The 12,350-nt window shown below is 38.7% G+C and overlaps 1 protein-coding gene across 1 annotated transcript in view; it reads left to right on the top strand.

Annotated features, from left to right (window-relative positions):
* Window positions 1-12,350, top strand: part of MACROD2 (MACRO domain containing 2) — a 2,254,506-nt gene that overhangs the window by 1,730,147 nt on the left and 512,009 nt on the right. The window lies entirely within an intron of this gene.

Below are 12,350 nucleotides of genomic sequence, written 5' to 3'. Positions count from 1 at the left end.
CTCTAGGTGAGTGATCACACCATCATGATTATCTGGGTTGTGAAGATCTTTTTTGTACAGTTCTTCTGTGTATTCTTGCCATCTCTTCTTAATATCTTCTGCTTCTGTTAGGTCCATACCATTTCTGTCCTTTATTGAGCCCATCTTTGCATGAAATGTTCCCTTGGTATCTCTAATTTTCTTGAAGAGATCTCTAGTCTTTCTCATTCTATTGTTTTTCTCTTTCTTTGCACTGATCCCTAAGGAAGCTTTCTTATCTCTTCTTGCTATTCTTTGGAACTCTGTGTTCAAATGGGTATATCTTTCCCTTTGTCCTTTGCTTTTGGCTTCTCTTCTTTTCACAGCTATTTGTAAGGCCTCCCCAGACAGCCATTTTGCTTTTTTGCATTTCTTTTTCTTGGGGTTGGTCTTGATCCCTGTCTTCTGTACAGTGTCATGAACCTCCATCCATAGTTCATTGGACACTCTGTCTATCAGATCTAATCCCTTAAATCTATTTCTCACTTCCTCTCTGTAATCATAAGGGAATTTGACTTAGATCATACCTGAATGGTCTAGTGGTTTTCTCTATTTTCTTCAGTTTAAGTCTGAATTTGGCAATAAGGAGTTCATGGTCTGAGCCACAGTCAGGTACCAGTCTTGTTTTTGCTGACTGTATACAGCTTCTCTATACAGTCACACATTGTATACAGTGAGATATTGTAATATATTTAAAAAATCAGAACAAAATCTAGATGGAAAAATTACTGACTCACAGATCTAGATATGAGTATCCAGCACAAATCTTATGTTACTACTTTCTCTCCTTTTTTCATTTAAGTTTGCTTTATATTTCTGTTTGCCACAAGGATAAAATTTAGCAAAATACCTACCAAAGAATTATCAATTTAAATTGAGTATTAGTTTTACGCTAAAGATCAATTAACTGCATTGAGCAATAAGGGAAGGTCTATTGTCTTCGTGATTGGTTTACTTTGTTACATGGAGTATACTTCATGAATACATAAATAAAATCCACATGTCCTTTTCAAATTACTAATTCATTTTATTCTTTGGAAATAAATCATTACCCCCAATATCCATTGAATATTGAATGCCCTCTTGTTCTCATAGACTTGAGAGAATTTAATTCTGCATAGTAAAAACTTAGTAACTGTTTTGAGTTGGTATTAATTTACTACCAAGTGACATTTTAATTAAACATTTTAATGTGGGCCGATCTAGAATTACAACATAAAATATAGAATGCCCAGTTTAATTTGAATTTATGCCCCACGAAATATTTGGGATATACTTATATTAAAATAATTATTTTTTCATCTGAAATTCAAATTTAATTGGGCATCCTATATTTTTCTTTGCTATATCTGGCAAACTTAGCAGAACATAACATGTAAAATGTTTAATTATCTAGTTTTTTGCTTGATTCTGTTTTTTTAAATTTTTGTCAGTTTCATGATTGACAGAATATGTGCAAGTTTTAGTTACCTGTCTCATAAGTTGAGAAAAGGAAACTTGGCACCATTGCTGAGGAAGATAGTAAAGTGAGATTTTTAAAAATTATTCAACCACATGATTTTTAATTTTATCTTTTTGCTCACTGATTACAGTGTTTCTCTATGTGCAAATTAACATCTGCTCATTGAGAAAAACAAGCATCAAAACACGCAAAAAATATTTTTTAAAAAAGCATTCCTATAGAACACAGAAAGCCGTGAATGCACTACCTCATATTAAATTTATCAGAATCTGCCTCTTCTCTCAGAAAACACTGGTTTGGATCTCAGAAAATCTACTTCTGGCTTTGTTTGGATGAGCTCCATGGTCTGGGCAAGTATCTGAAACCCTCAAAGGATTCCTTGTTCTCATATGAAAATTAAAGGGGTTGAAGTCTTGACTGTTGTTGTTCAGTCGCTCAGTCGTGTCCAAATCTTTGTGACTCCATGGACTGCACCACACCAGGATTCCCAGTCCTTCACCATCTCCTGGAGTTTGCTGAAACTCACGTCCATTGAGTCGGTGATGCCATCCAACCATCTCATCCTCTGTCACCCCCTTCTCTTGCCCTCAGTCTTTCCCATCATCAGAGTCTTTTCCAGTGAGTCAGTTCTTCACATCAGGTGGTTAAAGTATTGCAGCTTAAGCTTCAGCATCAGTCCTTCCAATGAATATTCAGGGTTGATTTCCTTTAGGATTGACTGGTTTGATCTCCTTGCTGTCCAAGGGACTCAAGAGTCTTTTCCAGCACCACAGTTTGAAAGCATCTCTAAGGACTTTTCCAGACCAGAGAGGTTATAGTAGCCCATGATTTACTCCTTCAAGTTCCGGGTTAATAATTATGTATCCAAGGTACTCATGAAGTCTGTTCTAGGTATGTTACTTATTTACTTCTTTTGTAAACTGTGCTGTTTCTGTGTTTATTTTTCATTGAAATGGATTTAGTATTCATCTTTAATAGGGGGGTGTGATGATGTCATTCATGCAAAGCAATAATTCAAAAGTAAGTCCAAAAAAGCTCACTAGTGTTCACATTAGGATGCTGAGTGTACCCTTTATATGAAGTCAGCATTTCTCCCTAAGGATTTTGAAGCTCATTCTAAAAGTTTAATGATAAAATGATATTTTCCTTAGGAAGAACAATTTTGGTGGCCCAATTGTAGATCTATCTTTTTTAAAGAGAAAGGCAGGAGATAAAATAAATGTACATAGATTGTAATGATTTCAAATATTAAACCAATCTTACATGAGACAGATGCTTTCTACTGTAATACATAAGCATGTATCCCCCCCTCCAAATTTTCCAATTTCTATTACTTGGATAATCTAAGTGCAATTTTTTTTAAAGAAATAAAAAGAAAAAATCTTAAAGGTAATTCATTCTACTCCTTTTTTTTTCTTGAGAAGAAACTCAGTCCTAGCACAGTTAATGACTCACTCAAGGGAGGCGACTTAGTAAGGGAAGAAACGGGAGTCACTGACAGGCACTCTGTAGATATAGCCCATCTGTGACCATAGATGCAGGGTGGGCTAGGCAAGCCCAGGATTTTCTTCAGAGAAGCAGGTTTAAGGGGAGAGTGTGGCTGTTGGGTAGGGGAAGCAATATAGCAGGGGGAAGATTTGAGTAGGAGGCTTGTCTAGAAATTCTAGCTGCATTTTCAAATTTACTCTTCCTACTTAGATTGTTAGGTGCCTTGATGAGAGAGGCACGACTGGCAGGAAGGATCTGATGGAAATTGCGGAGGGGCTGTATCTTTCCCAAACCACCTTTTGGCTCCAGCACTACCTGTGAGGTGGGAGGGGAAGGGTTTTTTGTTTTTTCCAATGGTACAGATAACCCTGAGGCATTTTACTGACTTGCCAAAGGTTACAGAGTAATGGGCAGGACTCAAGCTCGGGTCTAGGAAGCAAAATCCAGGTGGGTTCTGCATTATACCATACTGATGGAGTCAGTGTGACTTCCGCAACTTTGAAAGGCTCCTTGACATGAGACCAGGACTCATGGACTTCAGGGCCACTTGTGACGGTGTTTGTTTCATGGAGATGCATTTCTTTCTGAACTCATTGTGTGTGTGTGTGTGTGTGTGTGTGTGTTGAGTTGCTCGGTTGTGTGCAACTCTTTGTGACCCCATGGACTGCAGCCCACCAGGTTCCTCTGTCTGTGGGATTTCCCAGGCAAGAAAACTGAAGTGGGTCACCATTTCCTTCTCCAGAGGATCTTCCTGACCCAGGGATCAAACCCTCATCTCCTGCATTAGCAGGTGGAGTCTTTACCACTGGGACACTTGGGAAGCCCTCTGAACATGGTAATTAAAATTAAATTTCTTTAAAATCTCTCTGAAAAATACATGGCTAAAATCATGCTTCCATGTACACATTCATTGGTAGAAGAATATAAAGCATGATAAAGCCTATTACATGAAATAAATAAATGAATTATTCACTTTATTTTATTTTATTTTTTTGTTTTTAAAATTTTATTTTCTGATATTTACTTACATATTTATTTATTTATTTTTATTTTATTTTATTTTTAAACATTACAATATTGTATTGGTTTTGCCAAATATCGAAATGAATCCACCACAGGTATACATGTGTAAAATACCCAGATTGACTGAAATCCATTGGTTGACTTTAAAATAACACAGTATTTGATAGGGTTCAAACTTTTTCTCCTTAGAAAACCTCTTCTATATAAGTGTATGCAGTTTTCCCTCCCTTTCAGGCTTCTTCCTTGCTTGAACAAAAGTAATATATACCTACTTTTTTTTTTTAATGTAGAAGTTTTGTTTTTGTGTGTGTTTTAAATAATCAAAGGGAGTCTAAAAAGTGTAATGATAGGTGTGAAAACTAATATGTTTACCAGTTGCAATCACATAATCAATCCAAATTTCACTATAAAAATGTCATAACCAATGGTATAATTTTTAGTAAATAGAGTTGGTGTCAGATCTGGCTACCAAGATAGTGGTAGAGCAAACACAGATGGCGTAAATTCAGAACATGTTGCACCCTGTACTCCATCGCCAGCTGGTTTGTGACCTTAGATATATCACTTACATTATTTAAGGTGTGTTATGTCTGTGCTTTAAGTGACAAATCTAAATTCTACCATCTTTGATTGGTTTCATAAATTTAGGCATTTCCATGTCAGTATTTTGAACATTCTATTTTCTAGTAGCTCCTACAGACAATGTAAAGTCTCTTTACTCTTCTACCAGAGGGTCTCAAGATGTGGTTTTGGAAACTTGTCTGAAATGTAAATATTCTCAGTTTTGCTGAATCAAACTCTGGAGACAGGGCCGGAAACTATTTATGTTTTAATAAGCCCTCCAAGTGATAGAAAATCATTGTTTTATGCTATTTGAAAAACAAACGTGATTCCCAGATTGCTGGACAGAGACCACCATAACTCAGTCTCTACTTAGCTGCATCCATGAGGGATCTGTGAACAGAAGAGTGGGACCCAGGGCAAGTGAACAAGCAAAGCAGGTCCTACTTCTGTTTCCTGACAGGACACTTTCCAATCTTGGGTCTCCTGCATCTGGGATTTCCATCTCCGCAGATGTATTTTCAGCATGAAAGTTCATCTGAGTATTTCACCTAAATTTGTGGTGAGTACTTATGGATGAGAAATAAATAGGCAACCAGAAAATAAGGGAAGTGTCCCTTGGACAAACCTATTAGCAGATATCTGGCAATTGTTCATTTCAAAAAGTAAGACTGAAAAGGATGCCCTCTGAAGAAGAGGAGCTCCTGGACAGGAATTGAAGCAGTAATTTGAGGCATCACAGTGAACACTGAAGGTCATAGTGTTTTATTTATTATTGCAATTACAAGAACAATAAAACTGCAGCAGGCAGCAGGGTCCACCTGCCATGTGGCACTGAGCCCCCTCATCAGCACTTCTGCCTTCCAGAGGCTGGAGTCTAAAGCGGTCTCAGCAAGTACACAGATTAATGTATTTGTCCCAAATGGAAGAGTTTTTGAGCTGGCAGTCGCTGATAAAGACATGTCATCTTCGGTTTTGTTCTTTACGGGAAGGTCTTTGAGCAGAGACGGTGAAATTCTTGTTGTCACTTCCACATGGGTTGTGTCTTGGCACAAATGAAGAATTGGGGGAGGAGGGTGATTGTTCCTCAGCTATTGAAACAAAGGAAAGTGAATTCTATTATTCCAAGAGCCCAGGGGATTGAATGTCTTCAGAAGCATTTAAAAAAAAAAAAAAGGAAGTTAAATATTAAAAGGTCTCCATGTAGATTAAAAAGTGAGATCAGAAACAAAGCTGGGGTGTTCTTGCATGTATCACATGTATTAATTGTGCTGCTATCTTCACTTTGCAGAATAGGTTGTTACAGAGAGTGCAGTGACCATTTTTGCTTGCTGAAAATGCTTGTGATTAATATGGATTAAGAAACAATAGTGAAGTCACTATGCAATGAGTTATGCCCATCCATTGATGTGTTGATGGGCTGAAACTTAGCCTTTATTCATACTTTGACAACTCTTGAATAATTATCTAATGTTGCTCGTAGGTTCATTTCCAGTGGTCCAGAGCTTTAATGCAATCCTGCCCATCCTAAGATATGCCTCTCTGAGTAGTTTGTAAAGAACTAAATTAAAAACAAAAACAGTGAGAGCAATCCACGGCTTGTTTATAATCCTTTAATGGATTTTTCTTAGGATGGTCAGCAAAGGATACCCAGCACTCCTGCTTATCCCTGTGACCCCCACACACACTGCTCACCACTAGCTCCAAGTTCTATACCCACTTCTGTCCTCTGAGCTCCCCAAAGGCCCTAAGATTCTTTCTACACATGGCCTTTGCATGATTTGCTCACTTGCTGTGATTAGTCCTTTTACTTGGCCTGGAAACTCCTCCTGCAACTCGCATTCTGGGAATCTCACTCTGTCTCCCAAGCTGGTTCATGACCCTGGTTTTATGCTTTTAAAGCATCTTACAGTTTTCTGATAGAGTAATTAGGTGATTAATGCCTGTCGTTCAACATCAAGGCCATTACTTGCTCATCAGTGTGTCCCTAGCACTTAGCAGGCTATCTGCCTCCCTTATCATGAACAATAACAGCCATCAAATGTTTTGAGCAGGGAATGATACGGTTGGCTATGTTTTAGAAGAATAACTCCTGTAGTCAATTTAGAGGTCAAACTGGAGAGTAAAACAATCAGTAATTGGGATTTCATATAGGGGACTATTGTAGTTGTCTAGGAAAGAAAAAGAAAACAAACCTATCTAAGCTCTCCATTTAATTGCCCTTTTACTCACTTGCGGAACATTACTGAGTGCTTGCAGTGTACACGTCCAGCACTGTGCTAGGTGCCAAGGCAGCAACAGACTCTCAAAGTCAAAAAATGGAAGGAAGCAGTGGATTCTGAAGGCACTTGGGAGGTAGAATCAACAAGACCCACTGAGCAGCTGTTGATATCAGAGAAGGAATTCAGGAGAAACAGAAGGTCTCTAGCTCAGTGACTATATACAGGGTGATTCTGCTAACTCCATTTTAGGACTTCAGGAAAAAGACCAAGTTTGGACAAAAGAGAAAGTGCTCAGCTTTGAACATGTTGAGTTTGAGATGCTTGCTAGCTTTGCAGGTGAACGAACAGATCCATTGACAGTTCGGGGAATGAAACTTCACTCTGTAGTGTAGAACGTCTGATTGATTGTGCACATTGTTCTATAAAGGCTGGAGAGAGAGCACAGCTCACTTAAAAATAGAAAAGTATCGTTTTCTTAAACTGACTCATTCTCCTTTGACCCTTAGAATATGCATATTTTGAATGAGTGAGAAAAAAATGATTTTTTTTGAGAAATTTTGAAGAAATCTTTCATGGACAACATAGTTTAAAAGTGAAAATAGAACAGTCATAAAGAGGAACAAAATAATTGAGTATTCTTAGTGTCAACAGATTAAATTGCTATTTGCTATTCTAATGCTTTTTTGGCTGATAGTATGCCCTAGAATACTATGTAAAGCATTTATATAAATTATAAGGTATAAAATACATAAAATAAATGTATAAAAATTTAATATATTTATACAAAATATAAAATATATAAAATACTTTGATTTTAAATATATAATAGGACAGTTTTCTGTTTTTTATCTTTTGTTCTTTATATATAAATCTTGAATTTTTCCCTTTAAAGCAACACTTAGGAATGCATTTAACCAACAAATACAGTGATAAATATGTCTTTTGAAGCAGGCTTCAGAATCTCAAGAGATCTAGGAAAGGCATGAAACTCATATAAACCCATTTGGTATATTGTATGAGCCAAATGTTTTCTCTAAAAAGATAAAGATTCCTATCAGAGAGAAAGAGGAGCATGTGGGGCTAAGCTGACTGTGGGAGGACACAGGTGTGCGTCAGTACCACACGTGCACACAGAATCCTCTAAGAACATCCTTGCCAGCTCTTTAATAGCACAGGAAGCCTGGGTCAAGTGTGCAGCAAGACTGAAACATACTAACTCTGCTTGTATTTATTTTGTATTATTTTATTGCTTTTCTAGTATCTGTTCTAGAAACCGCATTTGCTTATTGTCCAATAAATCATTATTTCAATATTGGAATAGAATTTAGTGAACTCAGGTTTGACTGGAGATACTTTCACTGACTTGCTGGTTCAGCTGAGGCATTTTTTTCCCCTGGGTTGTCCAGCATGGTGGAGGCTCATACCTTAACAAGATGAAATTCTGATTTTACAGTTTCACTCCATAAACACCTGTTTAAAAACTACTCAATGTTGAGCACTGTACTAGGCATTATGGAGGAGAGAGAAAGTGATGACAAGAGAGAACATTGTAGCTGAAAGGGAATTCCACCTGGGGAGCGTAGGGAAGAATATGTAAAAATAGAGGATGACAGACAGCATGGATGCACAGATGATGGCAAATAGCTCAGCATGACTGGCTGCAGAACATGGAATATTACTTAACATGGGGGAGCAGCATGATGGGCTGAATGGTTGGTCAGGACCAAATCATGAGCAGCCTTGAATGCTAAGCTAAAGTGTTAAGATATCCAAAGGTCATTAGGGTATGTATCCTATAGGGTGCAGGGATCTTCAGTAAAAGACTGACCTCAGATTTGAAATTTAGAAAGATGACCTTGGCTAAAGTGTGGAGGATGGATTGGAAGGTAAGGCAAGGAATCGGAAGAGAAGGCAGGGTGGCCAAGTAAGAGACTCCTGTAGCAATTTAACTGAGAATACTGAGCGCTTGAACCAAGGACAAGGCACTGGATGTGGAAAGGAGGGGACCGTGTAAAATACATCTAAAATTTGATGATTGGGCTGAAGGCTTAGGAAGAATCCCAGGGTCACTGGGTTGATGGGATATATATCAGCGAGGCTTGCCATAACAAAATATCACAAACTGGGTGGCTTAAACAATAGAAAGGTAATGTTTCATAGCTTGGGATGCTAGAAATTCCAAAAGCAAGGCATCATCAGGGTTCATTCCATCTGAGGACTGCAGGATAGAATGTGTTTCATTCTTTCTTCTAGCTTCTGGTGGTTTGTTGGCAGTCTTTGATGTTCTTTGGTTTGCAAAGCATCACTGACTTCTGTCTTCATTGTCACATAGCATTCTCATCTTTTGTATGTCTATGTCCAACTTTCCCCTTTTTGTGAGGACACCAGACCTATTGAGGTAGCTTCCCCACTTTTTCTGGTCTGACTCATCTTAACTATAACATCTGCAGTGGTGCTTTTTCCTGATAAGGTCACATTTTGAACTGCTGCAGGTTAAGACTTGAACCTGAGAAGTTTTAGAGGCTACAATGGAATGCATAACAGGGTGCTATTCAGGTAAATCGGAAACACATGAAGATTGTCCAGTTTTCATTACTTACACTGAGTTTGATATCCCAATATTCAACTAGTGATTTTTTAAAAACTGGATTTATGAGTCTGGAATATAGAAACTCTTAAATGACTCTTAAAAAGAGAGGCTTTAGGTATACTGCCTACTACAATTGCTTTCATTTCTCTTTATTTAATATTTTAATGTATTCAAGTTATACTGATAGAAGAGCAAAAACTTGGATATTGAGTAGAAATTTGAAAAAAGGCAAGAGCCAAGTATACAAATACAGGAGCCCCGCTTCACAGATCACTTTCAACAATGTGGCTTTGATACACTGAGTCTTGATAATGGGCAAGCAGCCCAGACTCAGTGGGAAGAAAGGAGTCTTTATTTTTTTCAGAATATTTTGATTCCATAATATGACTGACACATATCCATATGTCCCAAAGCAGCATCTTGGGTGTTATAGAAGTTTTACCTAACAGTTTTCTTCAGAAAGCTCAGAACACTTAGCCAAATCCTTAATAGATTACTCTTTAATAGATTTTCTAAGGAAAAAAATTCTGAGAACATTTTTTTACATCTGTAACTCTATTGTCCAACATGGTACCTCATGTGTGGTAGATGTTGAATAAATCCAGCTGCTGAATAACTGTTGTGCAACTGTTTGGGACACAGGCATTGAAAAGAATCTCTACAATCCGTGTTTGCATGTGATATATAGACCTTAAGGGTTTCCCAGGTGATGTTAGGGGTAAAGAACCCACCTTCCAATGTAAGAGATATAAGAGACACAAATTTGATTCCTGGGTCGGGAAGATCCCCTGGAGGAGGAAATGGCAACCCACTCCAGCATTCTTGCCTGGGAAACTCAGTGGATACAGGAGCCTGGCAGGCTACAGTCCATGGGGTCACAAAGAGTCAGACACAACTGAAGCGACTTAGCACACAGCACACATAGGCCTTCATGCAATGCTCTATCTACCCCTCCAAACCATGTGGGAACATGTCATATTTATTAAGAAGCCCAAATGATGCTAGAAATGAGCCTACCTTGGGCATCCAGCCTTCCAGCCGCATAGGCACTGTGGTTACACAGGCACACTGGGTAATTCTTGGAAACTTTTGAGGTTGTGACCTGTAATGTGACACAGATGAGGGCCTGCTCTGCATCTCTTAGTGTGCCAGGCACCTCCAGGTTACACCCAGAATATCAGAGGGTGTCTTTTGTGGAGACAGTCAAAGCCAAAGTTATTGGAGTCAGACTGACTGTCTCAAATCCCACTCAACCATTCTCTGGCTCTGTGACCTTGAGCAAATTGTATGGGACTTCCCTAGTGGCCCAGTGGTTAAGACTTCATCTTCCAAGGCAGGTGGTACAGGTTCAATCCTTGGTCTGGCAGCTAAATCCCACTTTTCTTACAGTCAAAAACCAAAACATAGAACAGAACTAATATTGTAACAAATTCAATAAAGACTTTAAAACTCGTCCACGTTTAAAAAAAAAAATCTTAAGAAAATCAACCTATATGATCTTTGTAAGCCCCAGTTGCTTCTTTATAACATAAGGATTATAACAGTACCATGCAGAAGGAAATGGCAACCCACTCCAGTGTGCTTGCCTGGAGAATCCCATGGACAGAGGAGCCTTGGGGGCTACAGTCCACGGGGTTGCAAAGAGTCGGACATGACTGAAGCGACTTAGCATGCATACATAATAGTACCAACTTCTAGGCTTATTGGGCTTCCCTGATAATTCAGTTGGTGAAGAATCTGCCTGCAATGTAGGAGACCCCGGTTCGATTCCTGGGTTGGGAAGATCCACTGGAGAAGGGATAGGCCACCCACTCCAGTATTGTTGGGCTTCCCTTGTGCTTCAGCTGGTTAATAATCTGCCTGAAATGTGGGAGACGTGGGTTCCATCCCTGTGTTGGGAAGATTCCCCTGGAGAATGGAAAGGCTACCCACTCCAGTATTCTGACCTGGAGAATTCCATGGACTCTATAGTACATGGGGCTGCAAAGAACTGGACATGACCATGACTTTCAGTTTTCTAGGATTATTTATTGTGAACACAGTGACTCTAAAGAGACTAGGCATATATAAAAGTGCATTAAATAGTAGATATTATTGTCAAAATTATCATGACCTTTATACTAGAGGTCTGAGAATCTTGTGTATTCACATGGAGCTACTAAGAAACCACTTGAGAAAGTTGGACTGAGAGGATATGAGGCCATACTCACCAGGGATATTCAGAGTGGAGGGGGCTAATGGGGTGCTCCTACAATCTTCAGAGGGAAAGGCCTGGAATGAGGTAAGACTTCAGTGGCCCTTCAGAGATGGATTGCTTAAAAGAAGGCTGGAAGGAGGGAATGAAAATGCACTGTCAGAACTTTACCGTTTTGGGCACTTGAGTGATTTTGACTTCTCTGAAATCTGTTCCTCAACACAATTTCACAGAAGCATTGGCTCTTGCAATATTTACTATTGTAAGCTTCTTCAAACCGCCAAGAGATTTCTTAAAAAATGGAGGTCTTAACCTTTGCCTTCCCCGTGACTGGGAACTTAATCATTCTTTGGTGAATAATACCAACTCTGTTTTCAGGCCCAGGACCTGTCCTTTCTCTCTGTGTCTCAACTCTTCAGAGCAAATGACCCTTCTGAATCTGGCCTGCTGGCAGAGGGTGAGGGTCTGGGAAGTGAAGAAAAACTCCTTTAGGAACTGCGGTGCCTGGCTGATGTCCCTGTTCTGCACCAAAATGTGATAAGCCCAGACATACATAGATTTAGGATTACATGCTCTCTTAAGAGCTGACTGCAATTTTCACCCCTTCCTATACCTTTCTAGAACTATTTCTATGAAATGATTTGCTGCTTTACAGAATTTTGCCATTTTCTATCAAACCTCAACATGAATCAGCCATAGGTATACATACATCCCAAAACAGCAAAATTCTGTAAAGCAATTATCCTTAAATAAAAAATAAATTAATTCAAAAATGATTTACTGCTAAAAATC

The sequence above is a fragment of the Bison bison genome, unplaced genomic scaffold (assembly GCF_000754665.1).
Source record: "Bison bison bison isolate TAMUID 2011002044 unplaced genomic scaffold, Bison_UMD1.0 scf7180017864196, whole genome shotgun sequence".
Taxonomy (NCBI): domain Eukaryota; kingdom Metazoa; phylum Chordata; class Mammalia; order Artiodactyla; family Bovidae; genus Bison; species Bison bison.
This window is presented reverse-complemented; position numbering and strand designations above follow the sequence as displayed.